Below are 12,019 nucleotides of genomic sequence, written 5' to 3' on the forward strand. Positions count from 1 at the left end.
TGATTAAGCAATAAAACTTGATTTCAAATGAGGTTTTCACTTGCCTACTTCGTTCCTTTTTACTAGAACGAAACTTAAGATTTTGTGCCTGCAGTCAGAAACTTTAGACACCAATATAAATTGCCAGCAACTAACAGTCTTCACAATCAGGAAACAAAAGTTTTTAACTTAATTTACTCGTCATCCACAGCCAGCTAACATTTCAGCGCGTCCTTCCCAACTTGCATCCATAACTTGATGGCCATGACCTCAAAATTTTCCCTATACAATATATAATTTTTCATCTTTTCTCGCTCTCATTTCTATCCATTTCCCGCCTTTGCAATTTATCTCATTACTAATGCACGTCACGTGGATGAAAATTTGTAGTTTCACTCAAAAAGCTCTGCAAAAAAATACAGAAGAGGAAGTAAGAAGAACGGAAAATAAATGAAGTTGAACGATGATTTAAAATTATTCTCAGTTGGTCCATTACGCTCTGGTTCGATGTTTTACCCTCTTGGAGAATCTTCTCGTTGATGATAACATAGAATTTGAGTATCTTTATGGAGAGGATGTAAGGCTGATGCTCAATTTTCATTTCAGGAGATGAAGCTCTCGCACGTGAAAATTATAATAAATATCACGTGGTTTCCGATAAAATATGCGTTGTGGTTATGAGATTGATGCAAACAGGTAATATGAATAAGAAGGAGATACAATGTATACAGAAGTTGCTGTTGATGCCTCAAAAAAAAGTAATTTGCAAACAAATTTAATGAATTTTTATTTAACCTTCAAATGTTCTCGAGTACAGTATTGTTTATTGTGCAATTTGAAATTGTTTTTCAAGGCTATGTAGGTATTACTGTAGCTATCATTTGTTCTCGATTGAGCAACAATGTTTCAACTTATGGGTTAGTCATGCGAATATCTTCTTTGGGATGAGGGATGATATTGAAAATTGCACAAATTTCTTAGCCTACCCTACAGAGGATACCTTTCTCTACCCAGGTAGGCAGGACTATCCTAGAGTAACCCCCTACCCTACCCCTATCCTAGGGTACGGTGGGTAAGGTGGTGTAGGATTACCAAGAGCAGATAGCAAATGGATAGATATGAAACAGTACCTAGGGCAGCAAGGATAGAGTAACCTAGGGCAGCTAGAACAGAGTAACCTAGGGCAGCTAGGATATAATAACCTAGAGCAGCTTGGATAGAGTAGGTGGGAAACCCTAGGATACCTAAGTTAGGTTAGGTAGGACATGTGAGTTCTTTGAATAATGATTCACGAGTCAGCATGTGACGCATATTCTCATATCAGTTTGTGACGCATGGATGCGACCCTCGTGTGGCACATGCCACTAACAAAAGAAACCTTGAACTTTCAAGATGTCTATTGAACAACTACATTTTGCTACTCGAGTATACAACTTTACAGGATTCTTAAGAAGAAATAAATATGAGAACACAAAACTCATGGGAGCTTTAAGTATAAGAATCATAGTTAAAGCACCACGAGCTTTATCAAAATATTACATGATGTTCAAATTTATTTAATTCTTCTCACATCTCAGATAGCTAAAACTATAAGCCCTTCTTCAAATATGTCAACCGTTCTTAAAAAACTAGACATCATTATCGAACAACCAGCACTGCCTTCCAAGAAATCTTCCCCAAAAGGTCATGTCATACAAAATGTGTCATTGTCAAATGAGATCTATTGTTTAAACATATGGATGGAATTTTCAATTAGAAAATATTATTGTCCCATCTGAGCTTTTTCCTGCTAAACTTTTCACATTGTCTATGTATCCTGAATCAGTACAAAAAAGTTATTATAAATAGGAAACACGAAAAAAGGGAAATATGAATTTTATTAAAAACTTTTTAACTATGAGAACTTTTAATTCTATGGGATTTGGTTCTTTTTTGAAATATTTGATCCATAGACTTTATTTTTGGAATGTGTTTTCATTGCTAAAGCAGCTTATCAGTGAATGTAGTGAGATTGAATTGATATTTTTCAGATGGTACATGAGTGCATCCCGTGCGGTGCAGGATTCCTATTTTTTGCCGTTACCAGCAAAGATGAATCTAGAATTAGCGACATTAAGGCACGTGCTATACGTCTTTTTGAGGTTATGCTGTCAATATGCCGACTTACCGGTCCATGTTGTGTTACTCGGGTATATTTTAATCTTTTACTTTATCAAAATATGTAGAATATTGTTTCTATCGAATTGGACGACCTGGGCAATGCCTGTAACTCAGTGGTAAGTAACTCATATGCCGCGTTACACTAGTGTGCCCCAAAACTCATTGGAAATGTCATGAACCTTATGTCGAGTGCGATACCAAGGTGTGCCACGAAAAATAAAAGTTTGCCACCACTTACTCACTTACTAGAGCCATGCTCCGACTTGGAACCTAGGTTACTACAGATGTCTTACCATCTGAATCTATTGCCACATCATAAAGGCTATACAAGTTACTTAACTGCTGTAACCTTACTAAAGTTTTAAAAATTGCCACACAACCAAAAGCCAATTCTGCAAGTCCATCTAATATAACCTCTTTAATTGTATTGATGACATGAGTAGGTTAATGCTGTCTGTTATGGACTGCCAAAATCAATTGTAATATGATACAAAGATATCTTCAATTGCCTCAATTCAGCCTCAATCTATCCTTCGATATCGAATAAGACATTAGTGGGCGCATCTCGATTTACTCACAGAAAATCAGAATCATGTTATTACCTGACATGTATACATTCACTGGAAGCACATATGGCATAAGTATATTCATGTAATGAGCTTATCGCATGATACCAAAGGATTATTATTTTAGTATTAATCAAGAAGAAAATTTGTATGTTACTTATCCATATCAGTATGACTCGTAAGCACAAGATGTCAGCATGATGTCATGTGTCTACATGTTGTTAGTGACAGCAGTCAAACCGCGAATAACATTGACATTAAAAGTTTAGATGTCGGTCGATATGTGGGAAGGGTTTTATAATTTTAGTCGATGCCAGACGACACTGTCAGGTGTGGCTAAGTGCTATTGTGAGTTGTCATACAATCTCAGACCCTACTCATTGAAATCCAAACATAATAAGAAAAAAAGCTCAATAAAAGTTGACATTAAGCAAGATTTATGCAGGATCTGTGTATAGATAGGCATCAGATTAGCACTTCTAGTCATGATATCCAGCTTTAAAGCATTTCTCAGCATGTAACAACAAAATAGTCATCTCATCTCTCTCATTTCATAGAATCTATATTCAGCATCAACTGCGCATGATCCATACAAAGTTTCATCTCACGCGAGACCAAATGATCATCTCAAAAGAGCCAAAAAAATTTATGTTGAGCATAAGGCGATGCTACAATATATCATGCCCTCAAGTAAGGACCAAAAAATGACAATTTTTTCCTTTTTCCTATCACAAGTTCTCAATCGTCTTTCAGTTTTACGTGAGCGCTGGTCGTGATAAAACGTAAGTTATAAAAAGGCACGTGAAAGCTCATCGGATTAATCCTCTTTAAAGATTTTTTCCTCCTATAAGGCCAAAATATGTAATGTGAAATTTTTGGTGAACGAACGGAAAGAAGAAGTAAGCAGCATAAAAAAAAGGATTCTATTCCGTGTGTACGAAACAGAAACTCGATACTGGTGGGAAGTAGAAATAAAATAAAAAAAAGTTGTTACATTTGCTTTAAGAGAGATTCGAGGACGTGTGAAAATTACATCCGTGTGTATCGTGCAATGTTATCAATAAGTGTAAGCGTAAATGCGAAATTTATGAAGAAATACAATTATGATGTCTCGTGAGAAACGAGACGATGTGAACGAATTTATTATAATAATGGCATTTTTTGTCTGTGTAAATTGAATTTTTTGCCTTCATTTCTTTTGTGGATTGTCCATTGCAAGTGTTTTTATTGATTTTGGTTTCATTGCCAAATTATTGTATGCACATGCATATTATACAAAAATCATAAATCGAATTAAAAAATCGAAAAATGAATTCATGTGCAATGTGATTAAAAGAAGCAATTGAGTGTAAATAATTGATGAAACCAATTGCAGGATGCAACGTTATTGAAAAAAAATCATTCATATGTGTAAATAATATGAAACAAATTTTAATTAAATGCTGTGATCGCGCGTGAGAAAAGCAGCTGTATGAATATTTTATATGTGAATATAATCCTATCTCGTGACTGTAAAGGGATGTAAGATAAATTATTCAAAAGTGCTCCAATTTAAGATAATGAAATTGAAAATTTTGAGTCTATAAAAATGGAAATTTTTGAGGCTATTTAAAATGCATTTAGCATTTTTTTGAAAGTGAAAAAACATTAAGGAGGCGTTGGAAAAATAATAAATTTTAAACTTTAGGCAATAAATACAATTATTCGGTTAATCGATTTACCTTCGAAAAAAGAAAGCAGTTATCGGTGTGGAATAAAATTATTTCGAGTGTAGGAAGAAGAAGAAAAATTATTTTCCCAAGGTAAATCTTAAGCTTGTTTTTGTGTCGATTTCTTAACGATAACAATGATCTGGATTTTGTGGAAATTGTTCGAAAATTATTGAATTTTTTAACTTTACCATGAAGTTTTTGTTCTGCTCACAAACTTGAATAGTTGTAATAATTATCTGTGTTCTCAGAAAATATCAAAAGTTTAAGTTTTTAAACTAAACCTTAACATTTACCACTTTTATGGTTGTGCTTGCTTACATAGTAAAAGATAAATTTTATTCAACGAAATTTGCCACAAACTTACATGATATTCATATTTAACTTTCGGCATCCATTTACAAACTAGCATTTTTATAGTTTCAATATTTTGTTTGAAAAGCAAGCTTTTGAAGTGATGATGGATACATTTTTTTTGTTGAAATTGTAAAGTTTGGTGATGTGTGGATTAACATGTTCATATGTACTTCAATATAAATGATATTTTTAAAAAATTGTAGCTTAATTTTATGCTGATGGCTTCTCTAAAAATAAAATTAAAAGTTTAACTTACTGGATCTCAAAATTTCATCTGAAATTGTTTAATTTTAAATATTTCCAAAGGTTTCCAAACTTTGTTACTTACCTTAATGATTTAGGTTGATTATTTGTACATTTAGACACTTATTTAAGGACTTTATGGCAAATAAACTCTAGGATTTTCAAATAATTTCACAACTTTTATTAAATTGGTGATGTTTACAAACTTCCAGAAATAAAAAAAAAATTGTAAGCAATTCAAATTCTGAAAAAACGTTATGAATCCAGTACGATTTATCTGGAATTTTGGCAGAACCAAACCGAATTCAGAATTAAGTCAAAGTCACGTCGACCTAAGTACCAATCTCACATTCAGATCATTTTGGTGTGTCTCCCTTGATGCCTTGTGTCGCACGGATTTGTCTTTTGTTAATGGAGAGAAAACAGACAAAGATTCCAAGTGACGAAATTTTCTTCAAATCCAGATCACTCCTAATGTATTTTTCAAAACAACAAACCACTTGTCGTTATGGATTTTAAAACATTTTCATAAATCACCGTACTTTTGTGGCTTACGTCATTAATTTTGTGATAAATAAATCAACACTAGCATTGAAAAGAATTGAACTTTATACAATAATAAAATGATTAATTTAGATTTTATTTATGCACGCTGAAAAGGAAAGCTTTTTTCGTGATTAGAAAAATAAAATAGGAATTGGATATAAAAATTCAAGTGACATTAAAAAGGAAAATATATATATGCGCGTGTTAGGCATGATTTTTAAAAAAATGGAATTTAAGAAGAACAAGCAGCAGATTCAGCAACTTTCAGTGATTAATGGAAGTGCTTCTAGCATGTCTTGTTGTTTTTTACGATGCCTCTTCTTCAGTCGACATTACGTTAGCATAAATACATCTCTTAATTTCACATCCTCAAAGCATTTTAGTCTCAAAAGCACATTCGTAGAAGCAATAAATTTATTAATACATGGATTTTTATTTATATCCAAAACATTGGTGGAAGAAGAAGTTTATCCTGTACACAATTCAATAGATATATATGTAGGGCTCATTAGGATTCAACAAAACTGAAACTCATTCAACTTTTTCTAAAGTATTTTTTCATTTTATTCGGTAAAAAGGCAGCAGTGTGAAAAACAGAAATGTCTAAAAGATATCAAGCATATTTTTTATCTGTTAAAAGTATCAGTTGAAAAAAAAGGGGATTCTCGAACAAGTCATATGTGAAAAAATCTCGTTTCCTTCGGGGACGGTTCATTTATTACGTCACTCTTTTGCTTATTACGACACACTCGAGAAGGTTGCCTTATCACTTATTAAGTCACCTATTCAAGGGTGGGTGTAGGTATGAGCTTGAGATATTGATACTTACTTACCATTGGATAGGGCGCACTAGGGCTCTTTGCCGTATGTAGGGTATGTCTAAAAACAGCTCTATCTTTCGAAACCTTCTGCCTGTTCTGAATATTAAGGACTATAGCTTCATTTCTACGGTTTTCCGCGGGATCTCTTGGCATTCACAAAGTCTGCAGATTTAGCTACGCTTTGTGCAATGAATATTTAGATATTTTATTATGGAAGCCGAAAAAGGGGGAGGGGCAGGCTTAGGGCACGGTCATTTTGACGTCAAGTCGACATTTCGTGTTACCCAATAAGCATACAGCCCCTCATGTTATTTATTGATATTTCTTCTGATAATATTGTACATAAAGTATTGAAAAAGGATAAGTCTGTCGTTATGGAAAAAGGGACACTGACGAATCAACAGAGCCTCGTGTATGTATCTTCTCTCTTTTTTTTACTAAAAAGTATCAAGTTAAACATGATCCAAAACCTAAAAACAAAATTTTTTTGATGAAAATTAACTGTGAAATTAAAATTATTTTTTATCAACATCCACGAGGAAGGTCTGTATAGCTGTTTTTGTGAGTAATTTATGTGGGAAGCTCAGATGGTGTTCTATTACCGCAGGTATGAAATACCTCAAAAATTATAGTACACATTTTTCAATGCTAAGGACTAATTTTATTACATTCAGTAAATTGAATAAGTGTATATCAACTCATTAAATAATGCCTGAGGAGTTGCCATCTCCATACTCTCTTTTTAAATTAATATAATTTTAATTTTTCTTCGTTTACTTTTATGTGGTCTTGCTCATTTGAGGATTATTATGAACCAATTTTAAAATTAAATACTAAAGATTGGGGTTTATTAGATTAAGGGCGGATGATGCTGTTTTTGATGGCTTGTTGGTTGCAGAATGGTAGAGTCAGCGGTATAGCCAGGAAGGATGGGGATGGAAATGGGAATATAATATTTTAGTTGAAAAACAGCTAGCTAACTTTGTTTGTGCACATTTTTTCAAAAAAAAGGAAGTGATATTTTCATGTAATTACTTTGTTGGCACCGTTACTGGCTCCTTTGTTATTTTTCCTTTGTTGAGCAGTATTACAAAGTCATGAATAGCTCGAAATAAAAAGCTTGAACAGACAAGGACCATGATCATGCGAATGCTTACAAAATTCAGCATTCCTATCAATATTGACTGAGTATGCATATGAACAAGGTCATTCAAGTGGGTATTGTACTTGTCAGTAACGGAGGAGGTTAAGCGTGGTTACTTAGTCACCTTCTTACTCCGTTTACATGATTGCAAATCGACCTAACATAACTTAGAACCAAGTGGCAGCCACTTGGCCAATCCAGTTGTTTTCGCCTCGTCGCCGTATTAGCAATATTTCAATGTGTGTCGATCGGGTTAATTAGTATATTCAAGTAGACCAAACCTGTCAGGGAAAACAACCAAAAACAATCTATAATGGACATACCAGACAAAACATCAACACTTCACATAGCCAATAAAGCATACAAAAAGCTAGTTAAGATCAAAGAGAAGAAAACGAAGTTTGGGTTAGAAACATCAAAAAGTATGTAGAAGAATTAGATTATTTCCTTTAAATTAAGAAAGAGGTAGACTGTTCGAAAAATTCTTTAAAGCTTAAAGATTGTGTCATGGTCTCTTTGATGTGTTAAATTTTAGGTAATCTAAAGGAGAAGAAGAACAAAATGAAATCAAAAGTAGCGACACAATCCCGTCGTCCATAGAAATAGACATAAGACTGATAAGAAAAAGACCTGTCTCCTTAGAGATGTGATGTCTATGATCTAAAAAAAGGCTGGTTTGAAGCTACTTGGGATGTGTAATTTTGATTTGTTAAATCGTAAACAGTTATGAACATTGAGAACCACTTTTATGCTCTACTCTAGAACTTAAACTACTCTCAAATGTTAAAGGCTATTCCCTAGCCACCTGGAAGTCATTTCGATCATTTAATTCAATGCAAAATTGCTCAATTCATCAAAAAAGATAATATTCCAAAAAAGCACAAACGACGATAGACTTTTATCAACAAAATGTAAGCGTATCCTCCACCTATAGTACCTTTGTCGACCGCTGGTTCCGAAGAATAAGCACAAAAATGTTATCTGCCGTTATATGCTTTAAAATATTAGATATTCTCTTTTTTTCGTCTTGTTTCACGAACCAAAATCATAAAAAAGAAGCAACATGTCTTGACATTTAGAAGAAAATCTAACCTTATCCTTGTACGACTTTTAACATTTCACTTTAAGTTCACGTGATGTAATTTTTTTGATATAAAAGGAATTCCGTTAAGGGCTCGTTAAGGTAGGATGGAGCATTCAAAGCTCAATCAAAAATATGAATATTGTACAATTTTATGTTCGAAAATTTGTAGCTTTTTCAACATCTTTCTGAGAAGTGTCGAGCTTGCGAATATTAGAAAAGTGATGCAGCAGGAAATTTTTCAGGAAATTTTTGAAATTCTCGTATTGCTGAGATTGACATTTTTGTTGCTCTTCATGAAATTTCTAGTTTAGTTTTAAAGCATGGCATCAAACAGCACGCCATGCTCGCCAGGGTATCTCTACGTCAACGTATTAAAAGCAAGTCGTGAACCCGATCGACACATATTGAAATGTTGCCACGACGGCGACGTGGTTGCAGTATACTTAAAGCCAAGTTGCTGCCACTTGGCGAAAACAACCGGATTTGCCAAGTGGTAGCCCCGTGGCTTTAAGTATACTGCCACCTCGTCGCTGATTTCAACCAATTTTTAGAGGTTAATGGGAGTTTTTCCTAGAGTTGGTCTTAAAATGCATGCCTGCATATCAGAGCTCGAAGTCCGTAGAATTTTGCATGAAAAACTAGACTGCAAACAAAAAATGTAGGATTGTAGCCTTCGTCGATCTATAAAATACTTCCTTAAATTGCAGGACATCGCATCAAAAATGCAGGAAATTTAAGTCTGCGGCTCTTTGCCGAATTCCAGTTTCGCCGCATTATGCCACTCGAGAACGTTACTTAACATCCAAACCACCCCTCCTAAATGAATGGAATTTACATCAAGTATTTTTTAATTTTTACAATGAAGCATGAATCGTTGTCAGTAGCATTCCATTCTCATCGATTTTAGGAATTCCATTTTCAACAAAATAAAAAAATCTTTTTAATTTAATTTCTTTGTAATAAAATGATTGAAAAAGCACTTCTGGTTAAACAGGAAATGAAATTAGTGTAGATATAATTTATATGTAAATTTCTCATCGTACCTAAATATATGAATGATATTTTCTCAAAATATTGATTTATTGTCGTCAATTTTCCTCAACAAATATGCATGCACGGTTCAAAATTTTCAACAATAAATATTCAACATGAAAGGAACAAACTTTTTCAGATACCAAAAAAAGAAAGCTCTTGTTATTGCCTCACATTTTTCAATAACAATAATTTATGTCAAATATTTCATGCATTGACGTAGGGCGAGTCTACATTGCTAAAATAAGCTAAAAGCGAGAAAAGAAATAACAAGTTTTTTTAAGAAGCTTTTTAGGAATGAATTTCTCTCTTGAGGCACTTAGTTACATTTTTTTTTTTGGCTTTTCTTTCTTTTTACAATAAATAATAACCAGTTCATGTAATAACTTTTGAAATGTTGAGTTGAAAACTTTTACTTGTAATATTTTTGTTCAGCTCTGGTTGCTGTACATCGGATTAGAAAAGCATGTTTTTAGTGGGTTTGTGGAAATTTTGAGGTTATTTTTTTGAAATTTTACTCCTTAAGTAGCACTCTATTTAGCTATATTTATATTTTCTATATTAAAATAGCTACCGAGAATCAGAGTTTTCAATAGAATCCAAACCACTTGCAACCTCCGCACACTGCAAGGACACGCGTGCATTGTGCTCTTCAATGTATCTAATTACAATTCGTGTTCGAAAGCTTTTGCTTTTTCCTGCTCTACACTGTTATATGATCGAAAGAGTATCAATGCTACTATCTAGCTACTATTTGTGTGTCGCGAATACACAAACCAGGTTGATGTGACTAAAAACTGCGAAAAAGCACTATAATTCGACTAAATTTTCTCTGGGATCGAACCTGGGGTAGTAAGAGTCGTTTGAACGATACTTTAATTACTACGTCACTGCTGAATATCCATTAACATAACGACACTTATTATTCTGTAACCATGTTCTAATGTGGATCCTTTGGCTACAACAAAAGACTATCCACCTTATCCTGTGGCTGGCTCTGTCATCAAGTTTGTACAAATTCTCTGTTCGAATTTTGAGCAGACATTCTTTCATCAACATTCTGCTCCTAGTAGCTTTTAGAGCCCCTGGTCGCCTATTCCCTTCTTCCAGCCGTATTTCCTCATCTGCCGTACTTCCTCATCTGTATCTCTTTGTCTTGTTGACCTGCTTTTTGCAGAAGCTTATCGTTCGAAGGCCAATTATTTAGATATCCGTTACACCAAATCCTGAGAACCAGCAATGACACATTATCTGTCAAAGATCTCAAAACCGCACCTAATACGCTTGAATGGAACTTCGTAACTAGAACGTTGAAATGAAGAAATAATTTCGAAAATTAGTCATGAACTGGGGATTGAACCCAGGATCTTTGACACATAAGACCAACGAGCTCTACCATTCAGACCACTGATTCCATTTCACCGCATAATAAAAATTTGAAAATTTGTTCTGGATATGATTTTAAAGAAATTTTTCAATTTCTGCATTTCAAGCTCCACTGCTAATTACCCACACGCTACACGAGTCCACCTTTCACATTGTTTCCATGCGAAAAATTTTACACCACAGCTCCACCTCACATGCAAATCACAATAATCATTAAACCATTAAACCAGCTTAAATTTTGATATATTTAACCCATGAAATTTCAATTCTACTAATGCTTGAATAAATAACGATCAAGCCCACACAGTCACTGCTTTAAACAAAAAAAAAATGTTGTACATACAGTACAAGAGTTATGTATTTATAATTATTTTACTGCCTCGGGACAGCAGCTTTTTGCTTGATAAAATAAAAAGAACATAACATTGAAATCTAATTCATACTTTATGCTTATTTTTTCGATTTAGTTAAGCAAAAGTAAAGCAAAGAAAGTAATTATAAGAGCTTCATAAACAGATTTTTATTTAAAAGCTTTCCATGTCTTTTTACTTCTTGTCATTCCACAAGCACCACTCATTATCTTATCTCTTAATATTATTGTCATCTAATGCTCGAAATCGATTATTATGTACATAAATTTCTATTGAATTGAGAAGAGACACTCGGAGTGGCTAAATATAAAATAAAATATAATGTTTATTGTCATATCTGAGCATCTTATGATAATGTCAATATTTGTAGCGACGAAAAGTTTTTTTGAATGACGGCAAAAATTAGCGTCCTTCATATTTCATTGTAACTCAATTTTCCAATAAGAATAGAAAAAATTATACATAAAGTATGAAGCTTGAAGCACACGAACGAATACAATTTAGGATGAGATTCCATCTTGTTGAAATGCTTTAATAAATAAATAAACATGTATCGGATATCCCAACAGATTCTTATAAATATTCAATCCGTGATTCACGAATCAATTGATATTGATAATG

The 12,019-nt window shown here is 33.5% G+C and overlaps 1 protein-coding gene across 2 annotated transcripts in view; it reads left to right on the forward strand.

Moving 5' to 3' along the window:
- Nucleotides 1-4,000: 4,000 nt before the first annotated feature.
- The window catches only part of RhoGEF3 (Rho guanine nucleotide exchange factor 3), a 191,979-nt gene continuing 183,960 nt past the window's right edge, over nt 4,001-12,019 (forward strand). For both annotated transcript variants that reach the window (XM_070642999.1, XM_070643000.1), the window contains exon 1: nt 4,001-4,507. The gene's annotated coding sequence lies outside the window, so the exon portion shown is untranslated. The remainder of the gene's footprint in view (nt 4,508-12,019) is intronic.

The sequence above is a fragment of the Chironomus tepperi genome, unplaced genomic scaffold (genome assembly GCF_022539635.2).
Source record: "Chironomus tepperi strain 1889 unplaced genomic scaffold, CSIRO-AGI_Ctep_v1 contig_309, whole genome shotgun sequence".
NCBI lineage: Eukaryota > Metazoa > Arthropoda > Insecta > Diptera > Chironomidae > Chironomus > Chironomus tepperi.